The sequence below is a fragment of the Halictus rubicundus genome, chromosome 12 (genome assembly GCF_050948215.1).
Source record: "Halictus rubicundus isolate RS-2024b chromosome 12, iyHalRubi1_principal, whole genome shotgun sequence".
In the NCBI taxonomy this organism is placed as follows: domain Eukaryota; kingdom Metazoa; phylum Arthropoda; class Insecta; order Hymenoptera; family Halictidae; genus Halictus; species Halictus rubicundus.
In genome coordinates, this window is record NC_135160.1 from 6,406,204 (window position 1) to 6,428,997 (window position 22,794).

The 22,794-nt window shown below is 47.8% G+C and overlaps 1 protein-coding gene across 1 annotated transcript in view; it reads left to right on the forward strand.

The window, feature by feature from the left end:
- The window catches only part of Mthl1 (adhesion G-protein coupled receptor methuselah-like 1), a 207,409-nt gene that overhangs the window by 9,790 nt on the left and 174,825 nt on the right, over positions 1 to 22,794 (forward strand). The window lies entirely within an intron of this gene.

A 22,794-nucleotide genomic window follows, 5' to 3' on the forward strand; every position in this document is an offset into this window, starting at 1 on the left:
ATTTCTCTCGACCCGCGCCGACCTTTCTCCGATTTTATTAATCTTCCGAAACGCTGCTCAATTATGTATATTCATTTTAACGCGCAACCCGACTCCAAAGGTTAAATATTAATGACGGCAAAATAACATTTCACTTCTAATCACGCGAACCGAATTCATTGTATTAATTAACGCTGCCCCCATCCCCCTCGTCAAATTTTCAGGATTAAATTCTCTCGCCCGTTCGCGTTATCATTCTATTAGCCCGCGGGCATAAATGCTGCTCTGTTATTTTCCAATTTGTTTCAGTAGCGAGCTTGTAATAGTAACGAGGTTCGATAATTACGAAGTTCAATAATTACGTAGAATTACAACGGAAGACCATAATAGGTGAATTTCCACGACCCTTCAAAACCCTTCTCTCAGCCACTGTAGCATGTTTAAAAAAGAAAACCGGATGGGTAAAAATGGTTTTTCTTTTACTGGAAGATATTTTCAAATCAAGACAGAATAATAATTCTACTAATTTTATTTCTTCTACTTGATTTTCATATCACCGTTTCAAGGTAATTAGAATGACCAAACTCTAACTTTTCTAGAATGTTTGGGTTTCGTAGCTTCAAACTATACACCTGGAGGTATTTCAGTATTTACAGAATTTTTTAGAAGATTCCTGCGCAATATTTCACAGTCCGAAGATACAGGATCCATCTTATGAGTAATAAAAATCTGTTCGCAACTACGTAGAATTTCCAGACACCGCAAACGCACAATCAGTGAGCAATCAATATTCCAATTACAACTATCGCGTTCATCGAGCGCAAGTTAAAACGTATAGCTTCAAACTATACACCTGGAGGTATTTCAGTAAATTTTTACAGAATTTTTGAGAAGATTCCTTTGCGATATTTCACAGTCCGACGACAACGGAACCATTTTATGAGTAATAAAAATGTGTTTGCAACTACGTAGAATTTCCAGACACCGCAAACGCACAAACATCCAGCAATCAATATTCCAATTACAACTATCGTGTTCATGGAGCACAAGTTAAAACGTCGCCAGAAGTTCCCGCCATGAGAAATCGAACGATTAACCCGATCCAAGTTCGGTGGCCGCAGCGTCACCCAGTTTCCCGCAGTTAATTGGCAGTCCACTGTACTTTTCGAAAATGCATGCCACTTCTGACGCAGCACCGGAGTTCCGGCCGTTGAAAGAGGGGGGGGGGGGTGGGAAGGAGGTCGAAACGTTTCAGGTTCAGCCGAGTAGAAGGAGCGCAATTTCCCGTTAAATTAATCGCGAGCGAGTCGATTAAGCTTCGCACGCGCGCACGCAACTCTGTGAGGAGCAGAGGGGTTTCGCGCGCCGCACGAATTTTTCTCCGCGAACAATCGCGCGCGGGCGATGATACGCGCCGAGCGGGAAACCATGCGACTAAATACACCGATGGAATTCGAATTCGAGTCGGCCGGGCCGCTCGGAACGCGCTTTATTTGCCGGTCCCACCCCTGAAACTGCCGGCTAATTATTCGGATAATCGTGGTAATCCCTCGCAGAGCCTCGCCTGCGTTCCGCCTCGCTCCGCCTTGCTCCCGATCGCGAGAATCGATTACCGAGCGCACCTGCGAGACCCGGTGCACGCCAGGAGAGCCTCGGACCAACGATTTTCTCATTTGCGTCTCGTCCGGCCTCTGTGTCCCCGACATTATCGCAACCGACCCGGCCTTTTTTCGCGCAAGCAGATTCCACCTTGGTCCGTTTTGCCCGGCAATTATGTCCCGCCGCGGGATAACCCGGCGCCATTTGCATGGAACGTATTTCTTTCGCTTCGACCCTGTAATCCCTACCAGCCGCGGACATATATTTCCGACCGCGCTACGAATTTCCGCGAGAATTTCGCCAACGACGCCACGTGCGCGAATTTTATTTATACGTTGCGGGTTTTTTTGGAAAAAACCTACCATTTGTAGCATTTTTCTATTTTATTTTCTAACGTTAGATACATTTTCACGAGATCCTCGCGCAATTGTCACTCGTTTCACAGATCAAGTAGAACTTTACTCGTAATTTCATGCTTTGAATGCATCTTTAACGCTAGGTTCACGGGGCACTAAAAGAGACTATTTGACATTAGTTTATAAAAATAACGAGAATGTGCCTCCCAAATTTTGAATAGCATATACCCAAAGAAATAAATTTGTGGAATAATTCCTCACGGATGTGTCTTTAGAATCTTAATAATTTTGAATTAAAAATATTAGAACCCGCCATTTTGCCGGGTCCCGCAAACCTAGTGTTGAATATCTCTGAGGAGCGTGACCACCAAAATTTGTATTCGCGTGAACATCGAATTTTTGAAATTTGATTTACGAACGATTCTTGCATAAACACCATAATGCTGAATTTGTTGTAAGAAAATCGCTGGTAGAGTGGGAACAGTATTTTTCCTAGAGACGTTTCAAAGCAGTAATATTCCGTCGACAATGGCGGCAGGCTTCGGGCCCGAAATATTGCGAGCCACGCGAGTTCACGAACACGCATGCCGACCAACAGGTTTATAGCTTCCGGTGATGAGAGCGTTTCAGGTTGCAGCGAAGGGCCGGGCCACGGATCGTGGGGAAAGGAGAGAAAGTGGGACAAGGCACGCCGAGTGACCCACAATCGTACTCTCCCGGTTACTTCTTGCTTTTTCTTCGATGCTCCTCGCTTCCCCAGACGGCGAAAACTTTTCGTTCCCTTATCGGAGAGTTTCATCTGGATTCTCTCTCACTCGAGGGGGAACGTTGCTGTGTTAGTGGAACGTACACCGGCTCCGAAAATATCCGACCACTTGTTCGCGATGAACAATGAACTTTGCTATTTGAACGTACCGAACGCGACTGGGTGCATTAGCATTTGTACACTTGGTATTAACCAGTGTCATCGAGGAAGAAACATTTGCGAGAGAATGGCTTCAAATTGTGTGACTACCGTAGCCACTGTAATATTGCAAATCTTTTGTATGTTTCTTGACTGAAACTTTTTGCTCCGCTTTAGATGCTGTCAAATAATTTTGTTCCTTCAATTTTGTCTTACAGTTTGATGTACTTGTTCTAAATATGGGATCAGGAATGAAACATCGTGGAATTACTATTTAATTTATAAATAGAAAAATACTAGATACTATATAAAATACTAAATACTGCAAATACTAGAATTAAATGCACGAATTAATTGCTTTTTAATTCCTGTAGCTTGTACATCGAGGTTTTCCACAATGGTTACGCATTTTAGAAGTGGAACATCCTTTTTTCGGTGCAAGTGAAAAGCGTTCAATAAAATGTATTTACAAATGGTGCTCGAAATAGCGAGTAAATGGAGTACGGTATACGTGCAGCAATTAAAAGCTACGGGTTCAGAGCAGCTGACAATACCCGCTCGTGTAACAGTCCAACTAGGACGTAGCGAGTAATTTATACAGTGCTTCGGAAACAAAAAGCGACTTCGGCTAACAGAGGCCATAACTTTCGCGCGAAACAGATCGCGCTTCAGTCTCGTCGGCTCCCGGGAAGCGCGAGTTCGTTGCATATGAATTTTTCAGCTCGCCAATCCGGCCACGACCGACTCGGCCAACTATAGTAGAAGCGATGCAAAATTTAGATAACTCTCGAGAGCCACCGCGAATCGAAGAACGTCGCGGTACTCGTTTCATCCGTGGAGGAGGGAAACACGGCGAGCAAGAGTAACCGAGAGAAAGAAGGTATTAAAATTCACGAGCGTTTTTAATTCGATTAGTTCTCGGTGGTCTTTGAGGAACAAGATGGTGGCAACAGAGAGAACCAGCCGGGTTGAAAAATTCAACTCGATTACTCGCTCGCCCCGCAAGCGGAATCTAGTTTCCCGGCGGCGGCGACGCGAACCTCTTGTTCGACGGTTCTCTGCTCGCGAGCAGAATAATTCGCGGATTCGGAAATGTACTCGCTCCTTACGTCGATCACATTCGAGATCGAGAGAGAGAGAGAGAATTATTTCCGGCCGATCAGTCGAGATCCGGCGAAACAAATCGACGTATCCGGACAGGCACAGCGAGCCTCGTCAAAAACTGAGCATCGTGTTTGACTTTCCCGAAAGTTCGAATTTATTTTTCCGTCGGATCAAGTTCCCGGAAGCTTGTCGGAGCTTCCTTCTGCTTCCCGAGATTCGAGACAGCCCGTCGGATAAACTCCTCGAGTCGTTTACGACGGTTTCGTCGATGCCGCTTTGCGTACCGGGTCATTCCACGCCAAATCGATCACGGTTCCCCTCAATGTCAAGAACTGCGCGCAGGATAGGATGCTTGTGACGCAATACATGCGAAATTAGGGGGGAGTTCAGTCATCGTACAGCGGAATTCGTATTCGTTTATTAAATATGGATTTTTGAAATTTCCAATCTTTCTTTCATTTTCACAGGAATTCGCTTCATGCTCGTGAATTCTTATTTCGGGAACCATTCGTCGGATCGAGTTCATCTTTTTTTCCATTTGAATGAGGGAGGTTTTAGGCATCTGAGAACCTTTTTATAAAACCCTGGCCACTGAATTCCCCAGTCACTTTCCGCATACACGAATTTTTTCCCATTTTCGCAAAGCCGCTTCGTGCTTGAGAATTTTTATCTCGAAAACCATTTGTCGGATCGAGTCGGTTCTTTTTGCACAATGTTCCACAAGGTTTGCCCTGCGACAGGAATACCTTCTTCGCGCGATTCCTGTCGCAGCCGCGCGGCGCATATTAATTGCGCCCGGCTCGACAACAGGATAGTTCGCGTTTCACACTGTCGGTTTTACGTAACCCGAGCCGGTCGGACTCCCGCGGACGAGTCCTCGAGGACGCGATCGAACGCGAGGAATCGATTTTTCCCGGCTACCGAGCCCCGAGCCCGACTTTCTGCGGTTTTCTGCCTCATCTTCGTGTTCCCCGGCGCCGCGAGCACGCTTCTCCGGTGTCCGGTTACGGAGACCGTAGACAAGGCAGAATTTCGTGCTACCGATGGCAGGCTGGGACGCGACGTTCAGCTAACGGTAGCCGATCTTTTTCATCGGCGGAAAACGCGTCTCTCTCGGCGATCGTTCGCGGAATCGACGTTGGCCTTGCCTCGCCTTGCCTCGCCTTGCCTCGCCGCGCGGCGCGATGTACGAGGCGAGCCATTGGATAACGGGTTTAACGTTTCGCGCGGCAATTACCGGAGTTTTTCTGCGCCCGCGGAGCAGCACTGTGTCTGGCGATGTTGGTATGCGGTCGAACCGATTACGAGGACGTGTTGCGTTTCCTTTTTTCTTTTTTTTTTTTCTTTCTTCTTTTAAATTGTGACGCGATTTACGATCTCGCGTGGCGCAACGATACCACGGCCCCGCGTTGCCGTGACAAGAGAGTTGCGTGCGATCGACGGCTGTCTCTCACGGTAGCGAAAACACCTTCGACTTAGGGGACCGTTCTCGCTTCAAGGGAAACGTCCAGCTTACCCGTGAGATCGGTTCCGATACCGTGAAAGTGGATTCCGAGCGTCTTTTGTACCAGGTGCTTTCGAAATTGGTCGCTTCGTGTTCGTTTCAGGAAGTTTGATCGACTCTCGTGTTGACAGTGACTGCTGTTCCGTGGTGTGGCTAGTGTATGCTCTTTTCACCGTACATGTTTCGGACGTTATGCTGGGGACTGTTAGGGAATCTTGAATTTTCTTAGCTTCATGTGCAGGACAGAAAAGTTTAAATATGTGTAAGATACAGAATTCTCAATGTGCGAAGTGCAGAATTATCGATATATGTCAACAATACTCGAGCCTTGTTATGCTTACAGTGAATTCTCGTTAAGAGTCAGTGCCAACCTTACGATTTGGAGTCGGTGGAACTACCCACACCACCGCGGTGAGTGTGTGTACGTGCAACATTGTATCGGAGAAAGACATTTTCTCAGTCTTCTTGTCACTATCGGTTGGTAGTCATACGTTTATGACTTATAGACGGATGTGACTCTTAGGTTTCCAGCGTGCCCTGTGTATTTCAAATGCGACGCTCGGCGAGAACCTCAGATTTCCTCTAAGAGTCAGTCGCCAGAACCGCGCAACTGACTCGTAACGAGAATTCACTGTACACTCGGCGTCCGAGGCCTTTCGAGCTCTGCGGCCCCTCAAGGGGTATGCCCCGCGGTAGTGTGGATAATTCCACGACGTTTATCATGCAGGCCTTCGCAACATATATAGAAAAATCACTGTAAATATGAGAGATTGAATATGCAATGCAGAAATTTCTTAAGGTGTGAAACACAAATGCTAGAAACTTGTAGGTGCATAGAGTAGAAAATATTCAGTCTCCGAGGTTGTCAAATAGAAGGAATAAGGAAGTAGAAAAAATTGAATGGAGGAATAAAGAAGGTGGGCTACGTAAAATAAAAAATTCCTATACAAGCTATAAGAAGAAGGCAGTGGCTCTGCGACATGCAGAGTAGGAAAAGTTCGGCACGAATACAAGGTATCCGATACGAAAAGTAGGAAAGGTTTGTCTTGTGCCCGAAAAAAGTTTCGGAACCAGAAGAGAAGACGGGATCGTCATCTGGAACGTATAAATACCGAGAGGTGACAAATCGGAGAGAGCACCGACGGCAGCGAACCGGAGAACAAATACGGGTGACGGCGTCGTCGTCGTAGTCGTCGTCGTCGCCGTCGCTTGAACAAAAATTCGTGACTTTTCGTCGCAGGAGTCGTGTTTTTGCCGTCATTAATTCCGGGGATATCGCCGCCGTCACGGCGGGGGTGGGTTTCTTTCCTCGTACGAGACGGACAGAGATTATGGGTCCCTCGTCTTTTCCACTAGCGAACGAATGAAAGCGAACGAAAAGAAAACAAAAGAACCTGCCTCTCCTTTGTGGACTTTAATCGAGAAAATGAGGACCGTTCTTAAAAATCGGTCGGGGACCGAAGATTTTCTACGAGATACTAGGGAAGAACGTTTCGCGAATGTGTTTTTGGCGTAATTGAGAGCGACGAGCACACTTTATAATCCTAACGACGTCCTCCGTAAATATATCTTCACTTTTGCATATAACATTTTCATCGTATTATGCGTTCCCTGAACGTTTTATCAGAGTAAAATAATAGTAGATCGAAATTATTGGCCTCTTTTTTGTGGACTTTAATCGAGAAAATGAGGACCGTTCTTAAAAATCGGTCCGGGACCGAAGATTTTCTACGAGATACTAGGGAAGAACGTCTCGCGAATGTGTTTTTGGCGTAATTGAGAGCGACGAGCACACTTTATAATCCTAACGACGTCCTCCGTAAATATATCTTCACTTTTGCATATAACATTTTCACCGTATTATGCGTTCCCTGAACGTTTTATCAGAGTAAAATAATAGTAGATCGAAATTATTGGCCTCTTTTTTGTGGACTTTAATTGAGAAAATGAGGACCGTTCTTAAAAATCAGTTCGGGACCGAAGATTTTCGACGAGGTACTAGGGAAGAACGTCTCGCGAATGTGTTTTTGGCGTAATTGAGAGCGACGAGCACACTTTATAATCCTAACGACGTCCTCCGTAAATATATCTTCACTTTTGCATATAACATTTTCATCGTATTATGCGTTCCCTGAACGTTTTATCAGAGTAAAATAATAGTAGATCGAAATTATTGGCCTCTTTTTTGTGGACTTTAATTGAGAAAATGAGGACCGTTCTTAAAAATCAGTTCGGGACCGAAGATTTTCGACGAGATACTAGGGAAGAACGTCTCGCGAATGTGTTTTTGGCGTAATTGAGAGCGACGAGCACACTTTATAATCCTAACGACGTCCTCCGTAAATATATCTTCACTTTTGCATATAACATTTTCATCGTATTATGCGTTCCCTGAACGTTTTATCAGAGTAAAATAATAGTAAATGGAAATGATTGGGAGTAACCGGGTAGTCGAAGAGTTACAGGTAACCGATGGTGCGTGGAATATCGGTTTTTGCATTCGTTTAAAGCAAGACGAGGATCCGCGTCGCTGGCAGGCCCGACCGTACATGTAAATCCGTTCGAGGAAGGCGCGCAGCTTGGCAGAATCAAAAATAGTCCGGACTTATTGGTAGTCATCGTACGCGAGCACCGTCGCGATTTATTATTCACTGTAACAGCCGGCAAAAAGCGCGGAACTAATCGAGAGACGCGGCAAATGGAAACCTGCGCTCTCGATTTTCCCGTGGACGGTTCTCTCGTGTCGACGGGTTTTTCCCATAAATGGCGGGTTCGGCTCGCCGTTGCTCGGTCAAAGTCACGGCCGAGGAAATCTCGGGTCTCTCTGTGTGCCGTGTTTTCTTAGGAAACACGGTTTCACGTGGCCGGGCTCCGGGAACTGATATCCGAAAACTGAGCCGGGGGAAAAACGCTACATAATTCTTCTTCTATTCACTCTCCCACGACATGTCCGAGATTATTTAGAAAACCAACATGGGATCGGTCGATCCTCGACATTTATTTTTATACGTCTATAGTAATTATCAGACTGCAGATTTTATGCATTTATGGAAGTACAAAGGAAAGATTATAAGAATCAGAGGATATGTAATTTTCAACAAAATTATTGAAAAAATACAAGCAAACTGATATCTAGATCCTATGGCTTACAGTTGATGGATTTTTTATTTTCTGTTGACTTTTTCTCGATATCTGTCGCAAATACCTGGCTGATAAAAGTCGCAGAGCTATCCCCACCACCGCGGGGTGTACCCCGCGAGGGGCCAAGAAGCTCGAGAGTCCAGTATCGAGAGAATAGTATCTCCTCGACGATATATGTCACTGGCAGGATCCGTGTTGTTGACATATATCGAGAAAACACAGTATAGAGAAGTGGTAAAAGAAGCATCACAAGTTAAATCTGTCGGTCTCCATCAGCGCCAGCTATTAAAATGTTAACCGTCGTACTATGCAAATTCGACCTAGAAACTTTCCTGAATGAAAAGGAAATCGCTCGGCCTATTTGATCGGCAACACAATCAGCGTGGGCGGAGACGGTTTTTCTGCTCGCGGCGTCACGTGGAGGATCATTCCGCGGATATCGAAGCGGCGAGATCGATTAGAAAGGAGTTACGACATCGTGCTCTCGCGATCGTCCTTGCAGGTCGCTCTCGTCACGAAGCGGCGCGGCTCGGCGCGGCGCGATGTTGCGCGCCGGAAGAACAGTTTCCATGAAGTCATCCGGCTCGAGGCACGGGAGGCACTCGCAAGGTCGAAAGTAATTAAAAGTGAATCGAGCCTGGCTAAAGGAAGGCGAGGGGCGAGAAGAGAGTTCGCGGTTCACCGCAATCAAAGCGTTATGAAACGAAGACATCTCGTTGGTATCCCTTCGGGTGGAGTTTCTGGCGAAGCCGAGCACTGTACATCTCGAAATGTCCACAGAAAGTTCTAGTCGCTCGATGACTCTAATTAAGGAAGTCTTTTAGCGTGACAGGTGTTTTTTAGACTCCTTTACAATTTTTTTTTTGTGGACATTCTATAAAAGCTATTACAATTTTTTTTTAGAGAAATAGAATTCAATTTGGCCGCAGTGGAACATTTGATTTTCAATGGCTTTGATGCTGCAACGGCAATTCGATTCCCATGGTTTGCACGGTTTTGGTTGTCAGAGAGAATGAAAAAAGTCTATAGGAAAAAATAGAAAAATATTGAAAATTTCAGAATGGCAGCACTTTGAGTATAAAGTTCCGATTCCATCGGCTTTTTTGTCCGTTTCCGAGGCTGTAATAATTAGGATAAAATTAATTTTGGCACGATTGTGATACCGACGATAGTCGCACGTGCGCTGAAGATATATGCAAAATTTGAGCTCGATTGGTGCAGTAGTTTTTCATTATTGCCGGCCTCTGATGCGTCACACCGAACAATCTATAATTTCATGATTTTCCAGACTAAGATTATAAAATTTCAACAGTATATTTTTTAAATGTACTAGTGAAGTGTGCAAATAGAAATCGATCTTTTGGGCACTCTAATCTCCCCTTAATCCAGATTCGAAGATCTAGAATCAACGGAGCAGGCCTACTTTATTCAAAAGGGTGTCAGTCCCGTGGCCCCCTTTCCCTGTGAATCATAATTGCGATAAGTCGACCACGTGGCGAGCTGTGTGGAGCTTATTGTGGGCCGCCATAACAACCCGTCCGTCAACAACGAGCCCTTTTATGCCCGTCGACGGTTCCGCGAAAAATGCGACATCGTGAACAAAATAATGCTTGTTTATCAGTTTGAACAGGTGACGAAACCGTTCCGAAATATCCTCCGGAAGATCTCTCGTCTCTTTGTTGCACTGTTCGTTATTTATCCCCGGGATCGTTCTTAATTAAAAGATAAGACAGGGGGCAGAATGCGGCGACGTTATCCGGTCACTTTCTTTCTCGGCCTCTTGATCGATGGCTCGGCTAATTAGCCTGAAACGTCGGCACGCGCGGATTTCGTGTTCCGACCGTTCCGTTGGGGGATATGGCTTTTCGCTCTGTTCGCGAACCTGTCTCTCTCTCTCTCTCTCTCTCTCTCTCTCTCTCTCTCTCTCTCTCTCTCGCTGTGTGTCTTTTTTTATTTCGCGTGGCCACCCACACAACGACACTTATCTCGCTCGTCGACCGTGTCCCCTCGTGGAAAACGCGCGTTTGTCTGATAATTGTCGCCTGTCCCGAACACCGGCTGCGCGTTTCGCGCAGAAGTCGCGGGCTGGAATAATTGAAAACAATTACGGGGAATAAATTGTCGGCGACTTGTCCGACTAAACGGACCAGCAGCCCGACAAAAAAAAAAAGAAGAAACAAACGCTGCACGAAATACTTCGCGGCTGGTGCTTGCTGCTTGTCCGCGAATACGAGGAGGACGCGGAATTCTTGACGCGGCAGTCAGAGTGACTGCGGATATTTGTTCTAGAGTCACGGACGTTCTTCTGTGGGAAGTTATTATACAAATTGACATTTCGGATCGAGAAAGGTCGAAGTTGAGAACTTGATATCAATTGAAAATGTCTTGTTACAATAATCTAGATTTAGTACTGTTAACTTTTCTTTGCTAGATCACACCCTTGTTTAAGAATAAATCATTTCATTCACGGTCACGTTTTTGCTGTACAACGAAACGCATTTTTTGGCGCTGTCGTTGCGACTTTGACAGCGCGCGTAACGAGCGGCAGTAACGCCACCGTCGCCGCCGCGTCGTAAATAATTTCCCCGTGGCAACGATAAAATTAGAAACTCCGAACCTAATTTACTTTCGCGCCGAAGTTATTATTGCTCTACCAGCAGAATGTTCGGGCGCGAGTTCTCTCTCTCTCTTGTCTAAATATTATGAAACGTTCGCTACAGGTTCGGCCATTTTATAACAGCGGGTAATCCCTCTCTCTCGCCACCTAAATCCCGCACGTATCTTCCATTTTTCTGCTTTCCACGGATTTCTGCTGTCCGCAGTTCCGCTTTCGCGCGACGGAAACCACCGAGGCGTGCGCACCGTGTGTCCGACGGATCATAAAGCCGCGAGACCGTGACAATTCGCGCGCACTAACGCAAAAACCGTCTTAAACCGTTGCCGAATCGGGACCGACGATTTCGCGACGAGAAGAAGAAGAAGTTTCCGCGCGAATAACTTCCACGAGGCATCGGGACGATCCGAGTTCCCCTCGGTTTCTCATTGTTTCGCGATTTCCATTGTCCAAAAAGGACGATTAATTCGCTGTCAGAGGCTTTCGCCGATCTGTCCGTCCGGCGAAAATCATTTTCGAATAATGGATAAGTAATTTCGCCTACTACTACATTTATTCCAGGAAAATTGAAATTCTAACAAAAATGTAGATCGAACGGTATTTCTCAAATGAAATTGCGAGTGGTTCAAGAGAGACCCGAAAAAAAGCGGCAGGGTCAACCTAAACTCTCAGAACAATATTCTCGGGAAGCATAAACTTTGAAGGAAAAATGGAAATGTGAATTCATTTACAATACCTCGATCTCTTCCACTGAATAAAAAGCAAATAGTAAATTCGCCAGGAGGAAGTTGAAGAAGTTCTGAAATAAATATAAATAATAAATATTCTAAAATCTCGCACACTTCGTGTCTAGTTAATGAATGAACGTTACCAGAAATGCAGCCTGCGAAAATGATCGATGGTATCGCGGTGCAAGGATAAATATGCTGGATATAGAGTGCAGCTGTCGCGAAGTGGTCGAATAAAATGAGAAGTGGACAATTTGATAGAGACTGATGGAGTAAAGTGAAACTTATGGCAGATGCTTGAAGAGAGGGAGGTTTTTGAACAGTCCTATAATTTGGAAGCAGACGAAATAATCTGGCAGGGGCTCGTAGAGGCCGTCGCGGGCGTATTTAATAAATGCGCAGCGAGCGCGGGATTTGGTTGCATCGATTGCCTATCTGGAAAGCGAGAGCGGCACAGGACCGGGTCTGGGTCCGGTTAATGAATAATCAGCCATCGTTTCGCGTCCTTTTTCCGCGGATTCCGTTTGTGCGATTACCGGGGCGCTTTAACGGGCTACCGCAGATAGGGAATACCGGAAACACCGTCGAAAACAGCGGCGCCGGGCGTCCGCGTCGAAGCTCCCGCTCGTAAAAGCTTTGAATACGGGTCTATGAACGATCGCGGGCGCTGGGATTTCCTCGAAAGTCCAGTCAGTCGTTTTGCCGCGGAACCGCCGAATAAAAGCGCCTGGCAAACACGAGCCGGAGTTTTGTCTGGTGCCGCGGCAAATCGCAGCGCGCCATTTTTATGTTTGCTCTGCCAGAGAGAAAGAGAGAGAGAGAGAGAGGGGGGATTAAAGGAGAGAGGAGGGGATAGAAGAAGGAAAAAGAAAGAAGGGTGATTAAAGAGCGCCACGGCGCTCGCGGGCAAGAACAAGCCCGAGAGCAAAAAAAGAAAAACCGGCGAATCGTATGTCATACGTGGGCGGGGGGCGGTGTGCAATTGGAACCACATGGCCGCATTTGCATCTCCTTTTTTCCGTCTCTTCTTTTTGCACGCGGCCACAGGCGGCGCGGCGCGGCGCGGCGCGACGAGCCCGGTTCGCGCCGACCGCAGGATAACAAGAACAAAAGTGCTTCTAATTTTTCGGAGACAAAAGACCGGTCTTTCGCGGAACTTCGGAAAACGGCTTTCAACTTTTCCCGAAAAAAATCCGTTTTCTAGACGCTCGGTCGACCGTTTATTTTAATTCCTTTGTGCCACGGACATTTTTCATACCTTTCGACGGTTCAACCGCGCCGCGGGATTTTTTCCTTCACTTCCGCCGAACGCTCTTTTTCGTTCGACAAACGTCTCTTTGACTAGATTATCTCCGTGCCCAACGATCCTTCGTCGGTGCTGCCACTTTTCTTTATGTTTTTAGAGAATTCTTTTTGTCCGGTGATATTTAAATCGCGGACCTTTACGTTGAATTAAACTGTATTTCTGAACTACACAGCACACTTAACATTTCTTTTTACGAAGCTGCAGGAGCTCAAAATTGGACCTTTATGACTCCTCTAGTCTTGTGTAGTAGTATATTTATGTAATATCCGCAAAAATTGTGTCCTATGGACACGAGAGACTAAAGAGGGTTGAAAGAAGGCTACTCAGTATTAGACATCGAGCATAATACGAAACCAAAAATTGAAATACGGAACGGAATCAGAAATTACGTGAAATCTTCTTCCTGCAAAGTGAAAACAAAAATCGTGCAAACACCTCGAGTATCAACCACGCCGGGAAATATCGTCTATATCGGTGCATCGGAATGTAAAACAGAGATCTGCGCACGCTAATTGTCAATAATTGCAGTGGAGGGGGTATAAAAGGCGCAGAGGGCGGCTCGTAAACTATTTCGATAGCGTATCTGGCGGCGGGCGGGCGAAAGTCGGGCGTCAAAAATTTTATGCGAACCGAAGGCGGTTCGTCGGCCCCGTTGCGGAATGAAAAATGGAGGACGGCACCGGTTACGGAGGAACTTTGCCACCGATAGACCGAGAATAACAGCTCGTAAAACTTGCCGGAGACACGTTAAACGCGATACCGGTGGCAGCTCGCTGGTTTCATAAATTCCTGCCATTGTTCGGGGGCTGGTTTCCATCGAGCGGCGATCTTGATTCGGGAGAAGAATCAACGGCCCCGGACGTGTTTCCCCGGGCTCTCTCTTTCTCGGATCGCGAAAATAAGGCTTGAATATTTCCCTTCCTTTATCGAGAAGAGCGCGATTGTCTGGCACACGCTCTTCCTCGGACTGCAAACGTCGGCGCGGCTAGGCTGGGAGAACGATTGGGAAATAATTGACCAATTTAAGGTTACGTGACTGGAACGTGTCTCGCCGGGAAAAAGACACGGGGGAGGAGAGAGAAAGAGAGAGAGAGGAGGTCGGTTCTGGTGGTCCCACGGGCTCTTCTGCCACCCCAACGAACATTCCCGCCCCCTTTTTTCTGCTCCCCCGATTCGACTGTACCTTGTCGACAACCAGATTACGTTTCTGTCGCGCTGTAAATATGATCGATGCGTTCCGTTCGGTCGGATCGAACCGGGTGCGAGCTCGAGACACCCGATTCCTGTCTACGACTCGAGATTGGATTGAAAGTCGCGACTCCCTGATTGAACCCGCGATCGGTTCGTTGCGATCGATTGGAAACCGGATAGCTTCTGCTTTATTCCGTACCGTTCGCGGGAGCTCTGCCCGCGCGTTCATTGTCGACGTTTGCGAAGCGTGATTCACGCTACCTGCACTGATTCATGAAGATGCTTGAACAATTACTGCGGAATACTTCTGCGTGACGGGTATGTTGTACAACCGTTTTTCAAATGCTAACAATACCGTAGATCAAGATGTGCGTCGAGATTACGCGGAGAAGATTTGAAACGAAATGTTTATTGTAAGCATGCAATTGGTTGCGAAAGTAGTTGGACATACTGTTCGAGAAATCGTGACTTATTGTTTGCGTTACGATAACCGGTTAATTATGTCTTTATGAAACTGTTACCGGTATATTTGCGACAGTTTTCTGGTTAGAATGAGACCAAACACGACACAGTTTGGATCATGTTTACTTGTTTAATCCACGTTTCAGTGGAGCCTCGATTATCCGAACCAATGGTATCTGAATTCTGTGTCGTACGAATACGTGCGTATATGTACGTGCGAACACGTACGAATACGTCATCCATAGATTGTGCAGAACACAATTTACTGTGAAAATCGGTCAAGATTTAATGGAACACTGTAGCTAGAGTTCGGATAATGCAGATAATAATTTGGTTCAAACTATGTCGTGTCTAGGATCATTTCAATCAGGAGAAAATTGCAAATTTAGTGGTAAGAGTTTTACAAAAAAATAACGTTTTGTTACTGAATTAATACTGTCTCATCGATACGCAGGTGTCGCTGTTTTATTTATACAAGTAACACTTCGGCCCCGTATTTTTCGCACGTGCGTCGGTGCATCAACTTAAATTTGACGGATTCGAGAGTGAATATGAGAAGGTTGGCTGGCGTTCGGACAAGAAATCGCGTCGACAGTTAATTCCGGGAGGGGTTCGAGACGAGATTTGTAATCGGTCGACGGGAGCAGTAACGATAATTGATGGATCACGACCGAGCAGCCCACGGGAAACGAATCGTTCGACGCGGCCCTTAAACCGAATTAATCGAACCGGGTTGTACACACGTACTGGAACCGTGGATACCAGATGGATCGTCTCGCGTATTCGTCCCGGCGCGGCGCGACGCGACGCGCGCTGTAAATATGATAGATGAAGCTCGCTCATGCTCTCGTAAGGACCGGGAAATATGTTACGGCGCGAGTCCGATTCCGATGTGAAAAATTGGCCCCGGCCCCCGTCGGCATGGAATTTCCATCCGTGACGGAGCCGGCCGACCATAAATCTCGGTAAACAGCGTGCAGAGACGCGCAAGGCATTTTTTTGTGTCAGGCTGCTGCAACGACGGACGGTTGCATCCACCGAGAGGGAAACGTCGAACCGTTCTCGTCGAAAGAACGAAATACGATCGCGTCCGTTTTCTCCGCGCCGAGGAAACGGCGCGGGGTTGGCGAAATCCGCGATAAATAAACCACCCCTGCGTGCAACTCCCACGCGTGTCAATTTGGATACTTCTTTACGGCGCCGGAGAATAAGGGAGTCCGCTGGATGGAGGTTTAGCACCCTAAACAATCGCGCTCATCTTCCTTTCCGAGAGAAACGGCTTTCAATAATCCGCGCACGATTTACTCTCTTGGAGAAAATTATACAGCTCTTGTCGTTATATCGACGTTCATAAATCGTTTAAATTTTTCCGTTTTCAAATGCAAAGTTTCGCCATGAATGCATCAAATTCGGGCTCCGTTATTGCTGCGAAACTAATTATATTATTTCGCTTTACGTACGTACGATCAACTTTAACATCTCTCGCAACCCCTAATGTTTCCCGAGAATCTGCCTCGCTAATAGCCCTCGGTTCGCCATTATCAATTGCAGAAGGAGCTGGCTCGGGACTGCAGGAATAATTCCATTAGCCCGGCGTCGTATCTTCGTGGCCTGTTTTTTTCCTCGGCGCGGCGCCAGACTGGGCGAATAAAATAATTGTCATCGAGCGGCGGCGGCGGCGGCGACGCATGTCGCGGCCGTGCGGGTCCACGAGGGACTTGTCTAGGGGTAAACCGTGTGGAATAGGGCGTGTAACTGCATTTTCTCGGAGAGAATCATCCCCCTGGAACACCGTTCGCCGGGGGTGAATATGCTGCCGCTCTCTCGGATATCGTGTGGGGTTGAAAAAGTCTCGCGATCGCGTGCGGTTTGCGGGGGATGGTTTCGGAGGGCTGCTGGCCGTCGTTGCGCCAGGTGGAGAGCTTTCTTTTCATTTGTTAACGAGGTTAGAAGCCGCTGGGAGTAGCGGAAATAATTTTTCCGTCTCCTCTCTCCGCCACGAAACCGACCGCGAGCCGCTTACCGTGGCCGTGCTCTCCCGCCGGGCAGGAAAAGCCCCGAGGAAACTGATTGCCCCGGCTTCCCGCGAAATCACGGCGTTATTTATTTTTATTCCGCGCTAACGTACCGCGAAAAGCTCTCCACGATCTACGCGCGAGAGCCACGATCTACGACGCCCACGCTCCCGGTGATGCGTCGCGCTAAATCATCGGGAGGCCGCGTGTTTATCGTCGGGACCCCGCGGCGAAAACCAGCCAGGTGAACGTGCGGTAAATTCGAGAAACTTGAAAGAGAAGCGTCCCGGCGATAAAGTGCCAGGCATTAAAGACGGGGTTGGATCCAGAGAAAGAGAGAGAGAGAGAGAGAGAGGATCGACTCTCTCTCTCTCACCCCCTTCCCCTCCTCCCCACGAAGAAGACGGGAAAACTGAATCGGTTTTCCCAGAGAGAGCCTGGTCTGGGAGAGACGGTCTCTCGCCGCGGCGAAACGTAATCAGCCGGTGATTTCTTTACCCCTTGACGGCACCCCTCGAGCGCAACACCCCCTCGATTTACTCGAGACCTAACGGGATCAAATTATTCGGATGAGTCGGATATTTGTTCTATCGCCGCGCCGCGCCGGGATATTTCCACGACGAAAAAGAGCACGCTTCCTCGTTCTCCTCCTCTCGCGAGAGGAAAACGTAATCAAGCGCCGATTTCTTCCGACCCCCGAGTCCTCGGGAAAAACATCCCCCGACGATTCCGGCTTGATAACATTACCAGAACTCGGACCACCGTGGTCGGGGACGTGTGCTTCGAACTGAATCTGCAATACCGAACAAAGTTTCGCGATGAAAATTGCTGGCTAACCATTACCTAGAAAGCAAAATATGTTCGAACGCTCGTTACTTCGAAACAGTAACACCTGTAGCAAATCGAAATGCGTACTTTTTTCATTGCACGGACTCCAATATTTCTGCGATATTACGGACTAAAATAGAAAACAGACTGTTCAACTGTTTGCCACTCGTAGTTCGGAACGGCGACTAACTCGTAGCAGAAGTTTTGCAGGGGAACAGCGAACGTGCGTCGAGAAAGGGGCATTTCTCTCTTTCTTTTCGCCGGAAGATCGAGATAGGGTGTCCCGCGGTCCGTGACCGAGGCACGAACGAGAAGACCGATGGTTTTCTTGCGAGTTGATCGCGCGGCCCCGGGGTAAACCAGGAGAACAATTGGCTGCGGGACAAAAACGGCGGGCGTAAATTGAAAGGAAGAAGAAAACGGCGAAGAGCGAGCGGCAGAAACGGACGTACCGCCGATCAGCCGCCGCGTCTGAACGACGACGCTGGTCGACGCGACGCGATGCGACGCGACGCCGCGTTATGCCGTTCGATCCCGTTGTTTTACAATCGGCGTTCTGGGAACCCGGCGGCGGGGAACACTCCCGAAAAATGGACGCATTCCAAACGGAGCGAAACTGTCGCCAGACGCGCATACATGGCTGCGCGTGTGCTTCCTGGCCGACTCGAACCAATACACCATATTCGCGAAGTCGCCGAGCCGGCGGAAAGACGCGCCCGAGCTCGAGGTTTTCCGCTCGGATTCGCCGGATTTTATACCTTCGGACGCTCGCCGAGACGGAACTGCAATCCCTATAAAATTGCTCCGTATTCCACGACCGACCCCCCACCCCCCACCTCGCGATTTTGCTCCATTAACGTTAATTCTGACCAGTCGCGCGAATTCCGGTCGGTTTGTCTTCGTTTTCTGTCGACAGTAACGATTGTCATCACCGCTCGTCGAAATGGATTTCTGAACTCGGCCGGGCAGAATGTTATTTAATTCGTTCAATGTTCTGTTCTCTTCAACCGTGCTATTTCAACCCCCAACTTTAAGGGCTGTTTTTACCTTATCAGAAATTGATTTTACACGATCTCTGATCCGCACAGTGTCCTCTCGGCTCAGTGTTTTTACCGGCGTGTCTCTTACCAACTAATTTTACGATAATGGTCCCGACCGAAAGCTTCCTCGACGTTTCCCGCAGTGCGTCGCTGTTTATTTCTCTCCTCAATTTTCCCCGGCGACCAGTTCTCCTTCTCGCAAGCGTTTTACGATTCGTGTATCTCGAAACTCAAGAAAAATGATATGGTAAGCGTTTGAGCCGACGCAAGCGTATCCCGCACGCTCCGCTCGCGGATCAGACAATACGCGGGATACGGAGGCAACGGCAGCAGCCGGCAGCCTCGTAGAAACGGTTCTCCTTTCTTTGTCCCGCGGCTCTTCCTCCGTTTTCCCCTCGGCCAGGCCTACATTCATTCTCTCGCTGCTCCCGGCGCGTCGTCTTTGTCCGCTTCGCCGCTCCGAATCCAGAATCCGGCCGTTTTTTCGACGGACGTGAAAGCCTCGACGCAGCGGCGGAAAGCCGGTTGCGAGTCCGCGACGTCAAGTTTTTAACGTTGTGCGGAAGGGAGACGTCAATCGACGTCTTTTGTTTTCCCACCGATGATTCGCATCTTTCACGTTCTCCGCTGCAAACTTTCTGCGAAATAAACGTTTTCTAGGTTAATTGCTGGAGGCTGGAGAGTTTATTTATTTGCGACGCGTTGGAAATATGAGAGGATTCTAAAACAGACTTGCTTCTTAAACTCCTCTCCCAATTTAAAAATACTATTTTAGTTTTACGTTCTTCGAGTGCTTGAAGAGAAGCAATTAATATTGCTCCTGTGTATTGCCGGTTAACGCAGACAATTTTTATCTCGCGTAAAAGTTCGCAGTCCACTTGTTAGTATCCTTCTGCGAGGCTGAATGTTTTGAAACTTTATTTTCAGGTGTGCCTATTTATACATTCTAAAAATATTACGATCGATAAACTCTTAACGCGCTCGAGTATATTCGCGAATTTATTACTCAATTTGCGATGGCTCGGGGGAATTAAGAGCAAACGGACACGTCGCAGTGCACCGTTCACGCTATGTTAACATTTTAAACATCCTCTTTAGTGGCCTGCGGATTTGGAGTTCGCTGATTCGACGAAGCGCGTTCTTCGCGATGCTGCGCGCGAAATCGATGAATCACTCGGGCCCGGGTCTCTCTGGATTTTCGGACAGGTAAATTATCGCGTTCCTGCCGACCGGGATCGAACAAATGGGCGATGATTCACGCCTCCGCCCCAAAAAACCACGAAACTATTATTATTATACCGTTTTCCTCTGAGACTGTGCAGCAGCCTTGCGGAACACAAAGCGCGGATCAGAGAACCCGCGAAAGTGAAAAATCTTTTCGCTTCACGGTATTACACTTTGTTGCTTCTCGCTGTATTTTGCAGCAGCTCTTAAAAAATAATTACCCATAAATTCAACACCGACAGTACCGACCGAACAAAGTGGCTTTAAAGTGAATTTTATTCGCAGAGTTTATCGTTTCCAATTACGCGCAATTCCGAAGGTGTTGAGTTCTATTACCTTCGAAAAAGATTAATTAAACGTCAGACGCGATTCGAGGTCCGTCAACTACTTGTTAATGGGAGTCGTTGATAACGGCGCGGCGGCACGAAGAAAGTGAACTCTAATAAAAACGGTCATCTATTTACGACTAACGCGGCACGATTAATGCGTTCGCAGTCATCAGCAGCCAATTTAGAGCTAAACGCGTTGAAAAGTCGTGCGATCGCAACCCTCCGCTGTAATTGAGGTAGCGCTGACGATGCTGACGAGTAATCACCGTGGAGAAGTTATGGCTGAAACGGAGTCGATATTTTTCAGCCGTTTCTTATCCCGCGTAGTCCAGTCCCCGCGCTGATCGGGTTCCGCGGAGGATCGTAACGATGATTATGGGACTACGGACAGCAACGGCAGCACACCGCGCACCGGTGCGGCGCGTACATGCGTCTCTGGAGTCGTTGGTAATAACGATAGCGGTAATAAATTGTCGTTGGCCGCGACAGCGCCGACCATATTCACGATTATGACTGTAATAAATTGGTGGACAACCGCTCGGTGGACCGATCGCGCTTATTATTATTAGAGCGAGCACGGAGGCGGTTTCGCGCGGCCGATTACACCGTGCCTCGCTTGTAAGTGAATTAACGCGAACCGCGGGCTAATATCCCATGGAAACCCTGCTCTCGCCCTACGCGATTTTGCCCCGGTTTTTTTTTCCCTCGGACTCCCTATACGGGGACGATAATTATAGTGGTTCTCGCGAACGGTGTCGCGTTTATCGCAAACCGAGCGCGAATATCGGGCCGTCCCGTCGATGGGACGAGTTCTCCAGTCGCGGGAAGATTGATACACCGTAATCAAAAGACACTCTGTAACAACCGTGGGACTCGAGGATCGGCTAACCGACACGTGACCGTGAACCGTCTACGGAACGCGTTCTAAAGCAACGAGCACACTTTCGCCGACGGTTCCCCTACTTCGGATCCTCGCGCCGTTATTACCGCAAATTATTTGTCATTATCCTCCGCGTTCGCTGGCTCGTTTTGCGTTATTAAACCGCGGACGTTTATGCGAACTCCTATTTCAGAGACGAATTTTCGCGGCCGCGCCGGCGAAAATAATTCGCTTTTAATCTCTCCTAAGTGCGGCGACGGTATTGGACCGTGTGGAGGGTTCGCGCTTTCAAGCTCTAACTATGACTCGAGATCGTTCAATGTACTGGTTATTATTTTCTTTTGCATTCACACAGAGGGTTGAATTTGTACAGATGTGCAGAAAACCATAATTACTACAGTCGTCAAAACTGGTAGAGAGGTCGCTTCTTCGGGTTTGAATTTCCCGCGCGGTAAAATTGAGCGGATCTTGCGGAGCGGGTTGTTCGCAGCAGTCGTTTCATCGCGTCGGCGACGGAACCGCGTCGCAGTTATTAAAATTAGTTGCGCGGGACGGGTAACAGAATTTTTAGGTTGGTCCCGGGCACCGTGGAAATATTTTTCGGCTCGCACCCGATTAAATTCGCGCGGCCCGGCAACTCTGCGCAATAATTCACGGCGCCGCGTCGCCGTATCCTTTTCCTCGTTTTTCCGTTCCCCTTTTTTGGCAACGTTTTTAAGGCTCCGTGCGCGGCTAATAGGAAAAGATTGTGTCTCGCTAGGGTGACCATGCTCTCTCTCCGGTTCTCCCCCTCCCGGCTCCGCAGTTCTCTCGCTCGATTTATCATCGTGACGTGTACTGGCTGCGCCTCCTCCCCCCTGTTAGAGGGTGGCTTTCTCTATCCTCTTATCCCCGGCTCTCTGCCTCTCTTTCCCCCTCTTCCCGTTCCCTGCACGAGATCCGCAACGGGCTTCTCTCATCCCGTGAAATTAAGGCGAATCGCGAAGTTTCGTATTTCACCGACCACCCGCTCGCTCTCTCTACTCTCTCGTATGCGATTAAGTTTCCGTCGATGCCCGATAAATCCTTGCTGAACCTCCTGGCTGGTAGTTACGCCCGGCAGGCCGAGGGGCTGCGATCGAAACCTCATCGTTGCTCCCGTGACCCGTGAAACCCCATACCACATTTTCTACGATTGCGGCATCACGGGAGGAACCTGAAGTCGTGGCACCGCTCTTCTACCCTGCGTGTTTAACCCTCGCGCGCCGTTCGAAGCATTATTCCACTCGGACCTCGCGTTTGAAATCGGTTCGAACGTTCTACCCACCCTTTTCCACGATTTTTATAACATTCTTTCGGCTATGATAAGTTGTAACAAGATTACATTGTATCTACATTTAGTTCCAACTATCTACATGTGAAACGCGTTCGTGAGGTTCGGATAAACGAGGTTCTACTAAATCGTCAATTAAACAAGTAAACATACAAAAAATATGAAAATGAAAGGAAAAATGCTAAGTTGCCTAGATCCTTACCCATTCTGTTAAGTTCTAAGGAGTATATCGCCGGTCTTGCCAAGTATATCAAGGATACAAATATGATATAATATAT